The following is a 21,463-nucleotide window of genomic DNA, read 5'->3' on the forward strand; positions in this document are numbered from 1 at the left end:
ACTAGCACGCAAAAATTAATTTAAATCAAAATTTGTTTTCTAGTTTTGTTGTTGTGTCTTTCGGCTTTTCCCGGTTAGGGGTCGCCACAGTGGAACTCCGGTCCACTAATGATTGGCAGTGGATTTTTACATGCCGAGTTGTCAGCCCTGATGCACAACCTTTAATGAAGGTACGCATGTCTCCGCACAGAAGATGCTCTAGCTGAGAATCGAACAGGACAATGTCTTACTGTGAGGCGACAATGCTACCGCAGCACCGCCATAATATCCTGAAACAGGTCATGTAGTCAAAGTACTCAAAGAAGAAAGATCAGTCTATTTTTTAGCATTCTATAAACACTGAAGGCCCAAAGTTATCACTTGTGTAGGAATGGCCAATTTAGTTGCCTACAAAGTCCTCCCACTGTCACCAGAATGTGGCAACCACCATAATGAGATGAGTGTTCCACATTTAAAACAAACATCAATACAACTGAGAAATTATTAAGTACCTCATCTCAGAACTGAACCCAGAATAAAAAGAAAATTATTATGGTCACAATGGATTCATAGTAGATGATGCAAAAAAAAAAAAAAAAAAGGCATGGTTTTAAAAACTTGTGTGCATGGGATTACATCCCCCAAAACTAAAAATCAATTCAAGGTCTCTGCATCTCAGGGAGATGTCAAACCTGACTGCAATAGCCTGTTTTGCTGAAAGCACATTTTGGTCAAAAGCTATTATTTATACAATTGGCCTTGCACTGCTGGTAAGCTTCAAGTTGGTTATGAACATCAGTTTTACCCGCAAGGCAGCTGAGACTAGGCAGTCCTAAAACCCTGTACTACTTCTGTGTGCATAAGCTAATGGTTACATAAATACCTTAGCTGGCAGTGCAGTCACTTCAATGATGCAATGGTCCTGGGTTTAACTCCCAGCTAGGCACTTGGTTCCTTCACAGTTTAGTCTGTGTATGTTTCATAAACCGTGACATTATTGCCACTAGGCTATACATCGAGGAAGATCAGCATGCCTTCAGATTCCTAGGTCCCAGCTATGTCACATGTGGAAAAGGTAGTGTAACCAGAGCTACTTTTGTCTTGGTTCTGGTACCAATTCCCATATGAAACATGTTGCATATTTTAAATGATATAGAAAAGCAATGCAAACATGTTCTTCAGATCACATCACTTCCCCTGTGGCAGCAATAGTCCTAGCATACATCTCTTGGCACACTCAATGCATGAAGTCACCCCAGCCTCACAGCATAATAATTATATACTATTCAAGTATTACAGCACACTTGCTGTCAGGCTTTAATGACTAAAGTAGTATGCCATTACATTTGATTTGACACCTACTTTATTAAAACAGTTCCATTTTCTTTATAGAGTTTCAAGAATTGCATGACCCTTAAATTCAGAAACAATATTAACAACCAGACTTTGACCCCAATTTTACAAAAGGAATAACTTGCCCTGGAGCTTGAAAGGTGAACACTCAATCAGTTCCATCTCCACATGAATCCTGCCATGCTATGTGCATTCAACCCCACTGCACACAAGAGAAAGCTATGTGGAGACCCAGTTCATCTGCCTAGACTAGGAGAATTCATTTTCATTATGTTTTTTATGCAAACTGTGTCCTCAAATCTCATCTGAATTAATTATACTCAGATTAATTTAAGCTGCTCCACCTGGGACTTTGTGCACATTGTGTGGTTTTCAGCTTCCCAGAGAAATAGACTGGGCTACTGATTTACAGCTTAGCTTTGTTATAATAAGCAGCTTTCAGAAAAAACAGTGAAGTGAGAGATATCCCTGTATATTCCTGGAAAATACAGATTCAGTTAAAAAAGGGGATAACAAATGCTGTTAGCAGCAAAAACATATTTTATTTGTCCATTACATACGCAGCTCTTTTTTTCTACTAACTCACAATAAATCACATTTATGGATTTTTGAATTTGAATATTCCACTATTTTACTCCATATAAAAATAATCCCAAAAGTGAGCCTAACCAGTCAGAACACTGTGAAATGAGCTTAATTCAGTGGTATGAATGGTGCATTTTAATTACAGAAACTGCATAAGAGCTAAATAGATATGCCCAGACTGATCATTTATACTGCCATACTACATACTCTGCTGCTTAGGAAGTGGTTTGCACTGAAAGTTAACATGTGAGCACTACCCATGTCACCAAGGACAATCTATATGAAGTTATAATATGGATTATCTGTTTACAATGATAAAAATTAGCAGTAGGATTAAAAAAAAAAACATGAGAGACAGCTGCCAGACTTTGAGCTGATTGTAACTAAATATAATCTGTGTCTTCCAACCCCAAGATGTCTCAACAGCCAGATGGAAAACAATGGGTCCAGCAGGACAGACAGGTATAAAACTGATTCAGGAGTCAATGTATGTAAACTTTAAAGCACAGTCATAGATTCATAATGTTTACAAGACATGGTCAGTCCATGGGCCATACTCACCTTGCCAATACCACTGTCATAAGGCACCTCCTGCTACAGGAAGGCAAAACAAGTTAGGCCTGGGTTGAATTTATAGATACCCATCCAATGATCAAGGTTTGGTTTAAGGGAAGTGATGTCATCATTTTGCTTTAAAAGTAGTGGAAGAACATACCACATTTGGTTGAAACATGTTTTTATCTGTTTGTATACTTATTTAATTTTCAGAGCAAGCTAGCCCTACACAAGAAATTATTTGAAAACAGAAAAGAAAAACTGATATCTTTTAACAATTTATCATATACCATGTATATTTTACACTGTCCTTAGCATCTATTAATGAACTAAAAGCAGCTCCTGCAAATGCAGATAACCCACATTATCAGGTCCTCTGTAGTGTCTCTCACATTCACAAGAGGAAACATTGTGCTATGCACAACTGAAAATCATAAAATTTCTTGCTACCACTTTGCTTAGCTGTTGACTGATCCTGATTGACAAATGAAAGAAGAGGATCCTATCAAACACGGGCTGTAAGTTGGTACTAAGAGAAGGTCTGTAGTGGGAAGGACAGTCCTCTCGACAGACCATATGTAGACAGCATTTACCCGGTTAGCCAAAAATAATCACTGATCCAAATCTCTCACTTCATTGTCTCTCTGCAGCAACCGCTCCCTAGTCATAGGCTACTTTCACTAGAGGGTCTTCAGGTATGGGGCTTTCCTTTACATGAGCATCAGCCTTACTTCTGACAGAATACATTCTGATACAGAGTTTCTCTGACTTTCTTGAAAACAGAACTTATCAAAGCAGAACTCTTCAAACTGATTTCTTCAAATATGAACTTCACTGAGCCTTATAAGGAGCTTTGCCAACTAATTCTTCATTCCAGCCTGGACACTGCACAGCCTAAGACTCATAGGCTCTTTACTCCCAACATCTTCTTTTTTTCTGAAGCAACGGGAACTTGAACATAAAATAAATGTAGTATCATAAGGGATGCCGTCCTCCAAAAGGCAAGTACAGGTACGGGCGATAGGGGCTTGCACTACCTCATACACTTTAAAAGAACTATTTCTTTTTTCTTTATTTTTCTTGGTTTTGGAGATCAGTTTTACTTTTTTTTTTTCCTGAAAGCTTCTCTGCAGTTTGCACTGATTCACTTACTCCAAGCAGACTTAATGGAGCAATTTTCTTCCATGGTTTAGGTATATCATGCTTGTAAGTCACCAACACAACTAGCAAAAGTTATGTTTATGTGAAATTGAGGCTTATGGATCAGCTGCAGGCTTGGAAATGGCTCCTGTCATTTAATAAAGACAGCAGTATGGAGGCATAAGGTAGCAAACCCATGAATTACAAAATATTTTATTCTGTTTGTACCTGCCTGTTCTCAGTATGAAAAGCATTGTTATGCACTTTTTTTCATTTAAAAATGCAGCCAGCATGGTCTAATGTCACACTGTCACTGACATAAACTATATATACCTTCACAAGGAATGCATCGACAGATGTTCTTGGACATAATGCCTTATGTCATTGCACATGGAGTACTGAATTGGGCAAATTTGTAGGGGATATAAATAAAAAAAATCCCTAAAGCTGCAAATACAATGCTGCTCTTTGATACCTAAATCTCCTCTTGTGTTACAGATGAGGTTTTTGGTGCATGTGTGTGTGTGTGTGTGTGTGTGTGTGTGTGTGTGTGGGGGGGGGTCAGGAATGGCTCAAGGCATCGAAGAGAGGCACCTGTAGTACCTGATGGTTTGCGTCATAAGGTCAAGAACAGACCCCATCCTGTTAGACCAATTACACAATAGAAAGATGAAGGGATTTCATTTTCTTCTTCAACATTAATAGAAAATGTTTGAGGGACAGATATGTATCAGAGAATTTCATGTCAATGAAACCATCTTCCAGTCCCCATAAAGCAAAGTACTTCTCTTACTCTGTTCAAATGCAATTTGGATGAGTGGCTAGGTAACCGCAGATTCACCACTGATTTAGTACACTTGCCTCTCATGGATAGGAGTAATATGTAAATGCCCCAGCATATCCTTCTTCTGCCCATCTCTGGGTTATCTGTACTCAAGCTACAAGGGCTAAAAAGCTATTGTGGGAATATAAGGCTAGGCTTTTTAAGACCCTCACAAATATATAGCCTAGTAAATAGATGCAAACCCTTAAGTACACACACACACACACACATATTTAGATATATATATATATATATATATATACACACACACACACACACACACACACACACACACACACACACAAACACACACACGCGCACAAACACAAAAACATGCACATATTTGTTACACTACACAGGATGTCTCCACACATCCACACATAGCAGAAAGCAATGAAATATCAGTTAAATAAAATGACAGCTGTTATACAGGGAGCTGTTTATTAAAATAAATATATATTTTAAATCATTTTATAGTATAAAACTAATAAGCATGGCTGGACTGTGGGAGGAAAAAGGGCTTTGCTCTACTGTGCAAACTACATTGGTTATGGGTAAATCCTGCTTACCCATGATTTGGCCAAGTCAAACTACATGAAACTACATATTTTCTGAAATAAGTCTTTTCACATGCATGGGCTTTCTCCTCAGCAAATTATGTGCAATGATAACATCTAGGTTGAGTTCACCCTCTACCCTCATACAAGTTAGGAAAGTAGTCGCATATGCCCTGTTAAGATTATCCATGCTCTCCCATAGGGCAGCTGACTGTGGAGACGTTTGCAGAGCTGATCAAAGTATCCCTTAATGAAGCCTAATCAAATATACTTCCATTGGTGGAACAATGCCCATGGAGGGAAGATGGCCAAATTTTATTTTTTTTAATTTATTTTACATTTGTTTATCGGGAAAGTCTGACTTGAACAAGGTCCATTTACAGCGGAGGCACGAGGAGAAAAACTCCAAAACATAACACCACAAATACAACAAATGACAAAAAAATTTTGTACAGTGGCATATATACAATCAAAACTCCATAACATAACAGGCATATATATAATCAAAGCTCCATAACATAACATAACACAAATGACAGAAAATTTCTCTACAGTGGCATATATACAATCAAGGAGATATATCATGCTTTAATTTGATCTAAGCAAGCTCAGTATATAGATAGCAAACCTCAGATATCATTATTAGTAGTACAAAGCTTACAAATGAAAGAATGCAATCAAGAAAATTGATGCTATTTGGGAGATATGTCACAGTGTGAGACATAGTTTGTAGGATAGTAGTCCCTGAAAGGGAGTATTTGAGTAGAACAAAATAACTGAGGTAAGTAGTGAGGGGATGAATGCTGTCTCATGTTGGAAAGATGGCCAAATAGGCTTCAAATGGCTGAGTAATGCCTACTGCAGAGAACTTCCAATGGCTGAACAAATCCCACATTCAGAATGTAAGATGAACAAAGGGACTTCCAGTGGCTGGGTAATGCTTTCCTGCTGGGAAGCAGATGGAAGTGGTAATTCCCTCATGAAGGGAAGCTGACCAAAGGGACTTCTACAAGTTGAATAATGCACCCATGGATTAAGGCTTACAGATAGATTGCAGTGAGTGAGTAATGCCCTTGTACTGTGAAGCGGACCAAAGGAACTTGGAAATGGTTAAGTAATGCCCCCTGAATGGAAGCTGATCAAAGGGACTTTCACTGGCTATTTAACTTTCCCCCATGAAGGAAAGCTAACTAGAAGGATTTCCACTGGTGAGTAATGGCTGCATGGAAGAAAGCTGACCATTGATTCCACTGGCTCAATAATGTGAAGGTGACAAATAATTACTCATCATTTATGGGTCACTCATACAAATTAGGACAAAGAAGGAACATGTGCTGCGGGGCTTGCCTTAAGTACTGTGACCTGTAGGAAGGTAGGTAGGGGCTCTAATCACACTATGGTCACCTCATGTGTGTGTCTTTGTGTTCAGTTAGCTGTCATTCTGAAGAACATTTTGCCCTGTATAATCATCTTAGAAACTGTAAAGACTAGGCTGTACCTGACCAGATTAAATCCAGGCCCACTCAAAAAAATAAGCCACCTTGATGGACATCTAATATAAACAGATTCTATAACAAGAGGAAGAAACTGATGTCAAAGAGCAAAAGACAACTGTTTCTGCAGAGGAAGAATTCCTTACATAGATTGAACAAGCAAATCAGAAGTCTTCTAAAGTCCTCTAAAGCTACTCATGAAGCTGAAATAGCATCCCTAGCCAAGGACAATCATAAGGCACTCTTTACCTACATCCAAAATCTAAAAGTGAGTGTCCAGCTATGTGCTGAATTTGAAGTAGATGATACCATTCACTCTATACCAGAGAAAATTACCAACCTATTAGCTGACAGATTTAGTGCAAACTTCACCTCCTACCCAAAGCATACCAGACACCAGTTCTCTTCCTAGTATCTCTAGAGATCAAGTCATATCTGTGCTCTCCAAAGCCAAAAAACATGCCTCAATGGGACCAGATAACATCACAGGTTGCTTTTTAAGGAATCTAAAACAGGACCTAGCTAGCCCAAGTGTTATTCTCTTCAGCCATAGCCTGAGAACTGTCTTTGTACCAGCAGAATGGAGAACAACAGTAATCCCCTTGCATAAGGTGGAGGCATCAACTGACCCTGGGAACTCTACACCCATAAGTCTAACCAGCCTCATCTACAAGTTCATGGAAAGGAGAATCATGGACCTTATTAGCAAGGACAAAGGTGACCTTTCAAACTCTAATCCCAACTCAGTTTGGCTTCATTAAGGGTAAAAGTTGCTTACTGAACCTTGTAGACTTCTTCAAGAAAGTCACCAAAACTCTGGATGAAGGTAAGACAATAAACACTGCCCATCTGGACCTAGCCAAAGCCTTTGATACAATCCCTCATGTGGGTATCATTGAAAAACTCTCCCAGCTAGGTGTTAACCTTTACATCACTAGATGGGTAGCTAACTGGTTCATCAACATAACATATACTGTCCAAGCTGCTGACTCAACCTCTACCAGTACACCTGTCACCAGTGGTGTACCACAAGGATCTGTACTGGGCCCTTTATTATTAGGAATCTATTTCTCAGAAGTGCAGGCTAAAGTAGATGGCCTTTGGCGTCCTAAATTCAGTGATGATTGTAAACTAGGTGCAATCATTGAGTTCCCCCAATGATGTTAACATATTACAGGAGGGGCTAACACAAACAAATGACTGGTGCCAAAGTTACAGTCTAAAACTAAATGCAAAAAAGTGCACTACTATGCCATTTGGCAAAGCGGAATTTCCACTAATTACAATATCAACAGCACCCCTTTTAGTTCAAACCCAGTGGTATGACATCTGTGAACACAGGTCAACAACAATCTGAACTTTGACCACCAGGTTTCCACACTGTTAAGGAAAGTCTTCTACAATGCGCATCTCATAAGTAAAGGCATTGCATCCAGGTCTAAGGATGTTATAACCCCACTTTACTCAACTCTAATCAGACCATTAACAGAGCACAATACTCCCTTCTGCATGCATCTCACCAGACACCTCCAGCAACTGAAGAGACCACAGAGGTTTCTCACTAATATGATACAGAGCCTCCAAACTATGACTTATATACTGTTACTGTACGCTATATTGTATAGGATACTGACAGGCAAATTGTGCCTGGCCTACAGGGCAGTCTCTGACCCTGACCTGATGGAAATGCTGCACATCTGCAAATCAGATGGCACTAGAGTCACTCACTCCAGGGATCTCAACCTTGCCAGTGACACTAACAGAGCATGCTGGAGAGAGAGGTACATCTCTCAGAGATTGCCGCTGGTCTGGAATAAACTTCCAATTCATGTAAAGCAGAACTCCGCAATGACCCTATTCAAGCTCAACCTGGACAAATGGATGGGTGATCACAAATTCACCCCAGGGATGGCACCCATGTTCCTCATGGACAGGGGTAGTCAGTGTTGGTCTGTAAAGTATGTCCATGTAACCAAGGACAATTGAGTCAACCCAGAATTAACATGTCTAGGCTTATAAAGGCTCTAGGGCAGATAGTCTAGTAACCTCCTGTGAACCTATGTTGCCACATTCTTTTCTTATGGCTTCAGATAAAAGAAACTATTTTCTTCTCAGGGGTCTTAAATTCCTTAGTAAGAGCTTTGGATGGAAGTGTGTGTGCTATGTCTAAGAAAAATAGGAGAGAGAGAAATTCCTCTGCAAAGACTGATGTTGGATACATTTGTGCCACATATAGCAACTGGGGAAATCATACCATACTGACTTCCTACCAGCACTAAGAAAGACTCAGCATCTGTCATTCCTTTATATTTCTAGACAAATTAATCCCCAAATCATGAAAATGAATCAATCAACTTGAATTAGCCACTGTAAAATCTACTCCCAGGGATTTAAGAATATTATCCCATTTTAAGGGTAATCCATCACTGAAACTGGACTAAAACTGTGGCACAAGAACTTGAGACTTTGTGGTATTAAATTTGTACTCTGCTAGCTTTCCTTCTATGTTTATTTAGGCCTTATAGGCATTAAGTAGTTCTCACAAAAATGGGAGCATGTGACCAAGAATTTCTGTCATGCAAACAGTCTCATGATAGTCACAAAGTTCTGGGAATAAACCACACTGGCCTTCCTTGACAAGCAGTGAACAGCGTCTGGGTGGCCTACAATTGAGAACAGCAGCAAATATTTTGAAATCCAGGCCTGGATTGTAACTGGTAAAATAAAAAAATAATGTTCTCTTTCATCTTTACTCTTCTTTCAAATGGTTAATGTCACTGCATGGGAAATAAAGCCTTCTGCAAACAAATGGCAAATAAGCATGAAAGAAATCACAAAAGGATAAAAAAAAAGAACTTTGGGCACATTTCAACTGTCCAGATTTATGTGGAGTTCCCAGAAGTTTACCTCATATTTTTGATCTCTTCCTCATAAGATTTATTGGTTTCTGGCATATCATTGAGGATTCAAATCACTAAATAACGACGAACATGCAAATTTCAGACTCCATATCCTTCAGAAAAAGCATGCTAATATAACACTTGTTATTCTAACAAACTTAAAGGTTTATAACAGCAACATTTAAAATATGTCCCTTTTTCTGGGCCTTTGTCCCCTGTTATTTTTGGCTTTGACCAGATTTCTTGCGCTGTTAGCTTGAGAGGTATGACTTGGGATGTGTACTTCATACAACTCTACCAATATCCCATGGGCTCCCACCATTTGACCCTTAGAAAACACTGTTCTCCACCAGGGCAAATGTTTTCTTAGTAACCGGGTTTAATAAAGAATGAACTCTATCCTCCAGTATGCTAAAACAGTCAAGCAGTATCAGAAAGTTTCAAATGTTTCTTCCTAACTCCACCTCTTGAGAACTACACATACACAGCTACATAATGCTACAAAGTGACTCAAGGACCTTAGTCTCACAAAAATGAAGTTAAGTGTGGGCACCTTATCTTTACAAGTCTAGAATTAGTCTGAACTCTCAGCTATGTACCAACTTTTTCACTGCCAGAAGTCATACTTGTAAGCCTGACAGCTTTATTCGCATTAAAGCATACTAGTACCCCATTGTTTCAGATCACCTGAAAGCCCCCTGAAGCTGCAAACATTAAATCCTCCTAGTCAGGCATTTAGTAATCAAAGGCATGCCAGACTTTCAGGAAATTGTAACTCCTATTTAAAAACAATGGCAGTGAGCAGGAGCTCATCAGTTTAGTAGGGCAACCAATACTGATTTCAATGGCTAGCATTTCACAAACTGAAGGTCTTCTCAGCTTGAGCACTGGAATATAGATAAATAAGACTAGACACTGCAGTGTGAATTTTTCACCTTTTGAATTATATACTTGTATACAGCAGACCATCATCGGATATTACAACAGGAATCCTACTTCTGGTAAGTACTAATCATGCATGACTTACCAAGCCTATTAACCTCATGACCTCAGAAAACTCCAAATAATATAGACACATCAGGTGCACACAATCACAAAAATAAACGAATCAAGTTTGTACACTAAACATTTTTTTAATTTCTTGGTCATTAATGCAGTGATATTGCAGGCCAGTGCAGCACACTGCAACTTTTATACCTCAGAGTTTCTAAGTCAGACTCGTACATTTTTTCAGCATTTGTTCCTTAGCTGACTAGCCACAACTATATTATTTTCTTTCATCATATGGCCTTTGTTTGTAGCGTCCCTTACCTCTGCAAAAAATAACTGACTTTCTTTTCTTACAACTGATGTCTATGCTGCTAACCATTCACTGTCATATTGTGAACATTCTCCTCTCCAGATCATATTCACTTGAATGTTGAAATGCTTTATCCCCCTTTTACACACAGACAACCATGGAATTAGCAAAGTTAAGCTTAAAGGTTCTCCGAGCAGATATAAATTCTCTTCTCTAGATCACACTCAGTACAATACTGAAACACTTTATCCTTCTTTTTCATCACAAACAACTGGAATTATTCAAATTACTTCCAGCTGCTCTCCAAACAAATCCATGTGTTATTCTGGTAACATAAATGACTCAACATATCTGCTACACGTAACTCCTTTCCAGGCATATTCTTCACTAATAAGTCATACTTCTGCAGTCTCAACATTCTATTCAGTTTGGCTGCTGTCTTGTAGAAGGACATATTAAATATTCTTTTAAATCGTTTACGGTTGTTTCAACCAACACTGTTTTCCCATACATATATTCCAGAAATCTTCCACATCCTCTACTTCAGCACCCTGTCTTTCATACTCCATAAAAGCTCTGGGCCCATAAACAACTAGTTTAATGTCTTGGAGCAGAGCTGTAGTGAGGGAACTTGATGGTGTGTACAACACACCTCCTTAGAGGCCTCCACCTGCTAAAGCATTAAAAAAGTATTGACACCTTAAGAGCTGTTGACAGGTGATCATTTATTAAACAGCTTGCAAACTTTTTATCTGACAATCGTCTATTATTAACCACCTTTAGAAAGAAAAAAAAGAACTTTGGCATTCAGTTTGCAAACCATCTTAATAATAACCATACTTTGATCCCTTAAGGACAACTTGCAAGTTGTCATTTTTTAGGTTTCCATACCCCCCAACCCCTTACAGGTTAGCACCCAGACAGTTTCCCCATTTTCATCATCCTGTCTTGTAAAGTCACTGTTCCACTTCCATCTGTTTGCAATGTGACTGGCACGTTCATATCAAAATATTTCAGTGTGAAAACTTCAATTGCTCAATTTTTGTGTTTCAAAATAATTTTCCTTATTCTGTATAGTGGCTTTAATCATGTTCCGATGATTTTTTTAAAATAAAAGTACACATTAGAAATTCAAAAAAAAAAGTCTTTTTCATTGTACCTTTGCTTTCTGAGCTATTTAAATTCCTCAAAATCACTCCAAGTGCTTATTTTACAATTTTAACGTGTTTACCTCAAAATGACAGATGATGGGGCCTGCTTTGGTAATGTGATCTTGTTTTCTTACTTTCATTCCTTCTTCCGTGAACATATTTCAATTCCTCTTTATATGAGTCATGTTAGGCATAAGGAAGTGGTGTTTTGTCATGCCATTAAGATAGAATGGTAGGACTGTGAAGTACTGTAACCTAAACAGACCTTCTATAACAGAGCTACTTCTGTATTTCCCTGACTAAGCCTCATTTGTGTGTCTAATAGAGCTTATTCTATGCTATAAATAGCGGTTACCTACTTCTAGCAAAAGAAAGTAGCTAAATAGACTACTGTAAAGGGAATATTTTGTAGTTCTAAAAGAAATGCCAGACCTTCCCCAACACACTCATGTTGAGGTATGAGAACTCTCACTGCAGTGATTGATCCTTGCTGTATCATAAGTAGTAGTAGTAGGACTCCAAGCTAAGTTTTTTTTGCTACTTCCCAATGCCTTCAGTAGGAATTTTTTTTCTCTCTCGCATGAATAATGCAGAATTAAAATGTGTTTTAGTAGTTCATTAATTATTTCTATCATGTTCACCCCCCCTTTTCTCTATTACATATTTATTTATACTTTGGTAACCAGGAAAGTGAACTGGTCCCATGACCCATTTCAGCCAAAACTTGGGCTACATTGGCAAAGACTAACTAGTAATAAATGCAATTAGCAAAACAAAGAAAAAAAATAGTGACATAAAGACAGTAACAAAGATTGCATGTGCAACACACGTGACAGCGAATAAGTAAAACATTAAGCAACATTTACTAGAAAGTATACATTAATAATGCTTAAGTTTATTATAAGTAGCAAACTGTATGCACCGATATTGTGTATATATATATATATATATATATATATATATATATATATACACACACACACACATACACACACAAAGCACATATGTACAAAAACATACAAGTGTGTGTGTGAGTGTATAAAAATGTACGTAGCATGTAAAATACTAAACGTGGGATAGAGTGCTGTGTTTAAATAAAATGCATGTTTGACTCAGTCTCTACGTGTGCGCATTTAAACACAGTTAAATACTTCTGAATATTACTAATAACACACTCTTTTCTGTCTTAAAGTTATGAATAATGTAACTCAAGAAAACCACAGTGTCTGGCATTATTCTTTAATTTGGAGAAGCAAGTACCGACAAAGTCAGTGGAAGTTTGGCACTTGGAAAGATAAAAAGCAAAAATATTGCAGATTCTTTCTTAGCTCATAGTAAAACAGACATCTTTCTTCTAATTACATTACTCTTTCTTTGTTCCACTCAAAACAGATTTGTAGTACATCTTCAAGGTGCCTTTCCTTATGACATGTAGAAATGTAGCAACCTGCACCATTTCACAGTCCTCAAATATTCTGTTTACAGTCAGGAATGAACTGGATATTGTGGATTCACAATTTTCAGTTTTCATACTAATTACCCTAAAAATAGTCAGCAATCAGGTATAGATGAATTTCTACTCAAATTAAATATGAAATGACACATTACTTCTGATACCATGGAACAATAAGTATTAATTCATTCTTCAGCTACCACTTATATCCTATTCAAGGTAACAGGGAGCTACAGTCTAGCATGGTATCTAATGGGTGCAGAGTAGACACTAATCCAGGATTGGAAACTGCTCTATCATAGGATAGACACACACACACACACACACACACACACACACACACACACACACACACACACACACACACACACACACACACACACAATGCACATCTATGGTCTTTATGGAGGATGCAGTGTGGGAGGAAATGGAAACCTACCTGTTTGGGTCATCCAGTGTCTGTCTTACACAAGCAAAAAGGTTGTAATTATTATTACACCTTTCTACATTACTCCTGGGAAGCTGAATATAGACAGCCCCATATTTCCACCCTGAAATTTAAAAGTTCATTAAGTTCTCATGCCAGTGTTTATACATGTAGATCAACAAGGATCACTGACTCCTTCACATTATGACAAAATTGCTATCCCCAGCTGTGATATTGAAAATTGTTCAAACTCTTCAATATTCTTAGATTTCTTTATAAAATATACCAGTCCAGTCACTAGGCATGTATTTTATGAATAAATCTATTTTCTTATTATTAACTGCCATAAACATCTTAATTAAAATGATCTCTTTAAATCTCTTGAAAAACTGTGAATTTATAAACCAATCAATACTGAAAATTTTAAAAGCCAAAGTTTTTCTCTGAGTAATGGATACTCTGTGCTAAAACAGAATTATCTTCTTTGATGGGCCTGAGTTACAATGTGAAACGGTGTGTAAGATGGACTAGATCTCTCACCACCATGGTTTTAAAAACAAGCCTACTTGTTTCATTGCCTGAGATGTAATACAAGTAACATTTCTTTAAACCTCAGACCAAATGTCAACAAGTACGTTCAAGTCTTTAAAACATTCTACCTGTTCCAAGGATTTATCACCATAACATTTCAACTGTTCCTTTTCAAAATAGCACGTATTTATATTTTGATATATTAAAATATCCACTAGTCCTGGAACATTTCAATGTTCTGTCAGATACGTATTTAACTTATGTACAGCAAATTTTGGAGAGACGTATGTTTTAATCTTACAGCTGTCTGTATCATTTGATGAGCCAAGAACATGTTCACCAAGGAAATGTACAAAAAACAAAGAATGAACAGAAGTGAAAGCAAGACTGATGTCCGTAGGATACCTGAACTCATTTTCTTTTCAAATTATACAGCCCCTAGTGCTGCTGCTCTCTTGGAATTAACTGTCAGCCAATGTCTGAACAAGTTAGTTATGCATAGATTGATGCTAAGTGACTCAAGTGAAGATATTGTTTGTAAAATGGCAGTGTGTTGTAAGGTTTAGCCAAATCTAAATACTCAGCTATAACAGTAAATCCCAAATCATTAGCCAAACTAATCAAATCTTAAAATTCAAAGAGAGACTTCTGTAAAAGGCTACTCAGCTTTAAACCTATATTGGGGAAATCCATCAATATAGTCTATGCTTTTAACAGTATCATTTTAAGATTCATTTTTCAAAACACTTATGAAGAATGGAAATTAAACTGGTCTACAGCTGGAAACTAAGCACCTATCATCTTTCCTAAATACAGGAATTACAACTGAAGTCTTCCAAACTGTTGGTAAACAGCTTGTTTCAAAACAGATCAAGATGTTGAATGAGAAAGGAGTGCCTCTCAAGGGCAATAAAGGTAGGCATCTGGCTTGTAATACAAATGTGACCTTATCCTTCTTTATGTGACTATGCGATGAGTCACAATATATGACAACGTTTTCAATGTCATACTAATGAGTAATTAATTTTTCCTTGCATTTAACTATATCAGTGCTACTATAATCCTCCAAACTCTATCCGTGGCCCTTGTAGGATGTTCCCTTCAATAAAGCCTTAATCAGGCTTACTTTCTATTCTTGTTCAACCTCAATGTCTTAAAACTACTTTGTAATACTTCTCAGCACTGCTTTGGACATGCATATTGCAATTTAAGATATTAAAATATGACCATGTGAACATTTTCAACCGTTTATGTAGTTTAAGCAGTTTAAATTATTGGAACCATTTAAACAGTTTATACTTATGTAATTCCAAATATATATCTGTTCAAAAAGGAGCCATATCAAACATTTTGAAATGCTCCCAAAGCTGTGCATGTAAGCTTCTAAGCAGCATAGACCAAGAATGGAGGGGCTTTTACATTCTATAAAAGAAGTCCATGTGGTATGACCTAAAAGCCTGAGGGGAACCAATAGCAAGGGTGAAAAACCAATAAGCCATCCTAACAAACAGAGAGGTTTCAACTGTTTGTCCAAGAAACGGGCAATATAACTAGTCTTGGACCATCCCAAGTCCACTATTGGTCATAAGGGGGGGGGGGGGTCATTGAGCTCCTTTTCAATTTTTGGTACACCAAAAATACCAGGATCCTAGGACTCTCTGTGGACATATAGTTGTACTCAGTAACATAAATCTGATCCTGTGTGAACATATCAAGCAATTCTCAATTAATTTTTTGATAGGCTACATACACTTCATTGAGAGAAACTTCCCTATACGTTTTAGCATACAAAAGCTGGAACATTTTTTTGTACATAATCATCCTGGTGCATTATTACGAAATCTCCCACTTTATCTGTTTGCATGTATCTCAAACTGCTGAGTATTTAAATCATTTATTAAAAATCTCTCTTCAGTGGACATTGTTCCGCCACTTACTGTGTTCCAGATAATATCTGAAATCAGTTTCACATGCTTTTTCAAACATTTTTAAAACACTATTCGTGTCAGGATTAAAAGTACTAGGAATGCGTATAACACAATTGTCCACTGGTACTTTGTTGGCCCACCCCACCTCTATATATGACACGCAAATTTAAATTGCAAACATACATTTTAAGATCACACAAGAGCTATACTATATCCACTTGTTTACTAGGGACAAAAGTATGTCCTTTACTAAACAAATCAGCATGAAATTAAGTCAACTCTACAGAGCTAGAATTATACATTTTTAAGTCCTGTGCAGCATTATAAATTATAGAAAAAGTTTCATTTAAAGTCACCGCAGAGCTCTGTAACCATTCATTGTGTTCCTCTGGTTCTGCCATTGTCTGCAATTCCCCTGTGGATATGGCTGATTCTGGCACCTCTGATTCCGATGCATTCTGAGCATTGTATTACTGGCACATCTAAAGGGGCCTCTTCCTTCTCGGCTGGATGTCCATTTGGAATGTGTGTTTTCTTCAGGACCATTCCTCGCATCCTTGTACCACTGTTTCCCACTAAGATGAGATAAGATTAAGTAAATCTGGTGTCCTAGCATGGCAATATTGTTTTTAGTATATGGGTTTTCAAGACATAATTGGTATGAGGAGGAAGAGGAACAGAAGCTGAGGGTGGTGGAGAAAGATGAGAAATGGCAGAATACCAGAAAAATTAAAATGACTCCAAGTTAGAAAGAAAAAGTGAATATTAAGGACATGGGGAGGACAGAACGCCCTACCCCTCTTTGTGTTATCCTTTTTGTACAACATTTATTTTAAAAGGGCTTTATCAATCTAGATGGCACAGGAACAATAATTCATAGTTGTAACTGAATGTCTAGCAAAATAAGCTAATGACAATCACTTAGAGTCTTTTCATTTTAGGGTCTATATTACCTGATCGAAAGACATTTTCATTGAATGCCTTTTCATGAACATATAAAACTTTGAATGGCCACTTCAGTGAATTTTTTTCCCCAGGGGAAAAATCGCTTGGCCAACCAAACAAACTCTCAGACCCTACGAAGTGGGGGGCTTCACCCCCCCCCAACTAAATATACCAACTCTGAGATCACACTACAGTGGAGAAAAGGGCAAACTCCCGACGACAGCCAAGCGTTTTTTCCCCTGGGAAAAAATTCCCTGAAATGGCCTTTCGGAGTTTTGGGACTTTGGCGTTTATGTGTCGATGAAAACACATTTCAACAAGGTAATATAGACCCTCATTTTATATTTCAATAGTTTAGCCCTGGAAACATGCAAAAATTACCAAATATATTCAATTCTCCAGCTGATGGGAATAGAAATTTTGTGAAAATGATAGGATTCCATCCACTCTTGCTCACATCTAGTATATGTCAAAATTAGATGAAATCCTATGCATGACACAAAAGAAATAAGACCTTGTTAGACCTGATTAGTGTCAAATCATAGTATATTTCCTGGCTTAATATAAAAAGATGTCACTGGCAAAACTCACTATTCAAAAGAGTCCTTCTGCATTTATACAACAGTTTTCATTTAATTACTGCCCCAACTCTGTCACATATTGCCATGCCAACATTTTAATAGCCCCAAATAATTATAGCCATAAGTCTGATCATCACAGTCCACAGGCATGCTTCATATTCATGTAGACAAAAAAGGTGAAGATTCAGGAAGAATCAGGTACATGCCTGAAACATACACACACACATATATATATATATATATATACACACACACACACACACACACACACACACACACACACACACACACACACACACACACACACACACACACATATACTGTCACCTCTGTCATTGTCACTAGCCTGATCCCCAGTGCATGTCCATGCTAGGTCTACTAGCTATTCTCCCGCCCTCCCAGACATACTCCAGTACTGCTGGGCATGGTTGTGGATCCTAAGGGAATCCTGGGGGATCATCTCATCAGTGTTTCCATCCGGTGGGAAGGTTTTGTCTTCCCTTTCCTCATATTCCATGCTCAGCTCACTGATTGCATCTGATGGCAACTCTCCTCTTTAGACCATGTCTCCCCTTAAGAAGCATATCAATCAGTGACCTCCCACCTAAAACGGGCACGTCCATCCCATCCCTGCTGCTCTGTCAGTTGCCCAAGCTTCTACTTGAACCCATGTCAGCTGGGCTATAGTCAGGGCTTCATCTCTCTATGCCACCAGAGTGATTTACCCTAATGAATATATTGTCATTACAGATGTTAATTTGCTAGTTTTTGGTACCATTTATTCCTATTGTTTTAATAATTTTTTTCACAATGTGGTGTATGTTTCAAATTCTGCTGCTTCTTTTTCTTTGTCACTTGTTGAATTGCAATAATCTGCTCTATCTTAATGCTGTTTTGTGATTGCCTTCTTATTAATTCTGTACAAAAAAATTACATTTTTGTTTGCTTACTTATGGCCTGGGTTGTGGTTGAAAAGGGTATTTTGACTAGCTAATTTACTCAGTAAACAAGTGTTGAATTAAAAAAAAAAGAGAAATTATTTGAGATAGAATGCATCAAAACCTTTGAGAAGTGCTCTGGAACTGTAGAAAGGATAAGATGGTTGATGTTAATGAGCATCATACACCCATTCTATTAAGTTGACTGCAGCATCTATGTCTGGAATTAGAACCCCAAAGAAATGGTTAAAAAGCCCCAACATTTAAAACCTACCAGTCCTTTATGTTTATGTTTGCCAAAGGATGCAGGTATTGTAACAGTGGCCCATTTTTACAAAGTTCTCCAGCTTCCTTCTCCAGTGCCAAAACAGGCTGCTCTTCTATTTTCAAATGATCTCCTTAGCCACATCAAATGTTCATTGAAGAGATTTGCTTGATCTTCACTAAATTTTCCTCCAGGATGTCCAGGTTTCTTTGTAGGACCAGGCACAGACTTGTTATACTAACCAGTTTCCCAATAGACTTTTCTTCAAAATCAGATGCCTGGCTCTTTCATATCAGCATTCATCTGTCTTCTGGCCCATCCTCGCCCTTCTATTTTTTTTCTAAAGCTGCGAGATTGGAAGGCCCCGTTCATTTCCATATACCCTGAAGGAGTAATGAAGTAAGCACTAAGCAAGACATGACAGCTTCAGCCTGTTATTCTAATTATTCTAATTACAGCCAGAGGTTTTCAAATAAAATTAACTGAGTTGGTATAGAAGGTCTCCTTATATGCTCTCCACTAGAAAGGAAATCCTAGGCTTTTTAACCCCTCCTGAAAATATGGGGTACAGAATAAAAGAAATGGATAATTGACAACTATGAATTATTCCAAAGAATCCTAAGAATTTATTGCACTTTGCATTGAAAAGCTAGGTAAGACAAGAAACCAAATGATCTCATGGTTTTGTCAGTACTTAGAGACAACAGACACCACAAAAAGGGATCCCAATCACTGAGTCCATGGCTCCCTCTAGTAATTTGGAGGTCAGTAATTGTGAATTCCAAAACTAAAACATCTGACAGATGGCACAGGGAACTATGGCTATGAGCTTTTACTGAGCTGCCTTCTGTATTCCAGGGCTGATTCTTTCAGCCTGAATTTGTATGCCGTGTGATTCTGAGAAGTCATATAACCAGATAATGCTACAAGGCACTTGGGGAGTTGAGCTATGTTCCTCAGAAGACTCATGGACTGCACACATAGTAACTACATATTGAAGGAGAAAAGCGAGTGTTGAATGTTGCTCTTCTCCTTCAAAGTTTTTTTTTTTTTTTTTTTTGCAAAGGGTGCAACCTCATATGTTATAAACAAAATTTTCACTACTTTAAGTGCTGTTCACAATATAAGTTGAGAACAAATGCATAACAATGGTTTAAAGCTCATAGCTGGGCATTTTGAACACAGTAGACCGGTTCTACTTAAATGATAAACTGGCGAGGTCAGCTGGTGGACATAACTAGAAGGGCAGAAGATTGGTCATTGGTTTGAAACTGGTTTGAAACTGATTTGTCACACCATAGTTTTCTATTTTTTGTTTCCTTATTCATTAAGTTCAATACTTTAAAAAATTGCAGGCAACAATTACATAACATAAATATCTGCAGCAATTTTGTGCCATTAAGAATGATTGCAGTCTGAAACATGAATTACATCATGCTGTTCATAATAAACAGCAAGCAAAAAGGCAGCCAGATGAAGTTACATGTGGCCTGCAGCCGTATTCAAATCATTCACACAGGCATCAGATGAAACTTAAATGTCATTACAGAAAAAAAAAACATGAAAGTGACTGTAACCTTGCAGCTGTATTATGAAAGATAGTAGGAGACTTTTAAAAACAGTGTAATTGCATGGCTTATTTATTGAAGATTTGAAATTACAGATATTTTGTGTCAGAGATTCATTTCCAAACACTTCACTTTAAGTGACATAAAGCATCACAGAATTAATGAAACAAACACAAATAATCAGCAAAATAGGAAACAGAGTCAATATATTAGCAGAACTGTTAGGAATAAATACTGAAGAACATGGTGTTTATTACAGACCGACACTAAAGTGAGGATTTCTTATACAGCACCAAGGAACTTCTATACAGGTAGATATGGGTACTGAGGGAAGCCGAGATCTACCCATTTATCAAGAGTTTTGATCGATTCTAAAAAGCAGCATGGCTGGTAACATGATCACTTCTTAGCCAGAGCTTTTGGATCCAGTAGGCAAATGGAGAAAGTGATATGCACACAGTTCTGCCCGTTTTGCATTTGCCTGGAAGAATGGAGATGTTATAACTATAACCACATTAACTAGCTTGACTACACTAATTTGCATGAATCTGGAAACAGACAAAAAAGTCACAGATCTTTCACTTCTATCTTACACCATGGAAAGATGGTCAGGATTTTTGGTTTAATCAGGAGTGGTGTTAACATTTGGGGGCCCTCAGCTGATGTCAAGGACCCTAGGCACTTCCAGTCTACATATCACCCCTCCTGAGTAATGTTTTAGTTCATGTTGGCCCATCTCACAAAGGGACATTTAAAGTTACTGGCATTTAGTTGCACCAATGATATATTGCAGCAACCCCATGTACAGGTCTGGACTTTGTGGAATGGTGCCGTAGGCCAACTGTTCCAGCCATCACACAGACAAACAAGTTTCCCCTCCATCATGCATATTACTTTTTTCTTCCTTTTCTCACATTTTGTTTTCAGCTTTTTCAAGAAGCCATAACCTCCTATATGCTCTGAAGTGCATTTTAAAGTTTTTTTTTTTTTT

General features: G+C 37.8%; 1 protein-coding gene across 4 annotated transcripts in view; it reads right to left on the minus strand.

Moving 5' to 3' along the window:
* Positions 1-21,463, minus strand: part of SEMA5B (semaphorin 5B) — a 3,270,261-nt gene that overhangs the window by 1,622,270 nt on the left and 1,626,528 nt on the right. The gene's annotated exons all lie outside the window — the stretch shown is intronic.

Source organism: Protopterus annectens, chromosome 2.part1 (genome assembly GCF_019279795.1).
Source record: "Protopterus annectens isolate FY-2018-M chromosome 2.part1, PAN1.0, whole genome shotgun sequence".
NCBI lineage: Eukaryota > Metazoa > Chordata > Ceratodontiformes > Protopteridae > Protopterus > Protopterus annectens.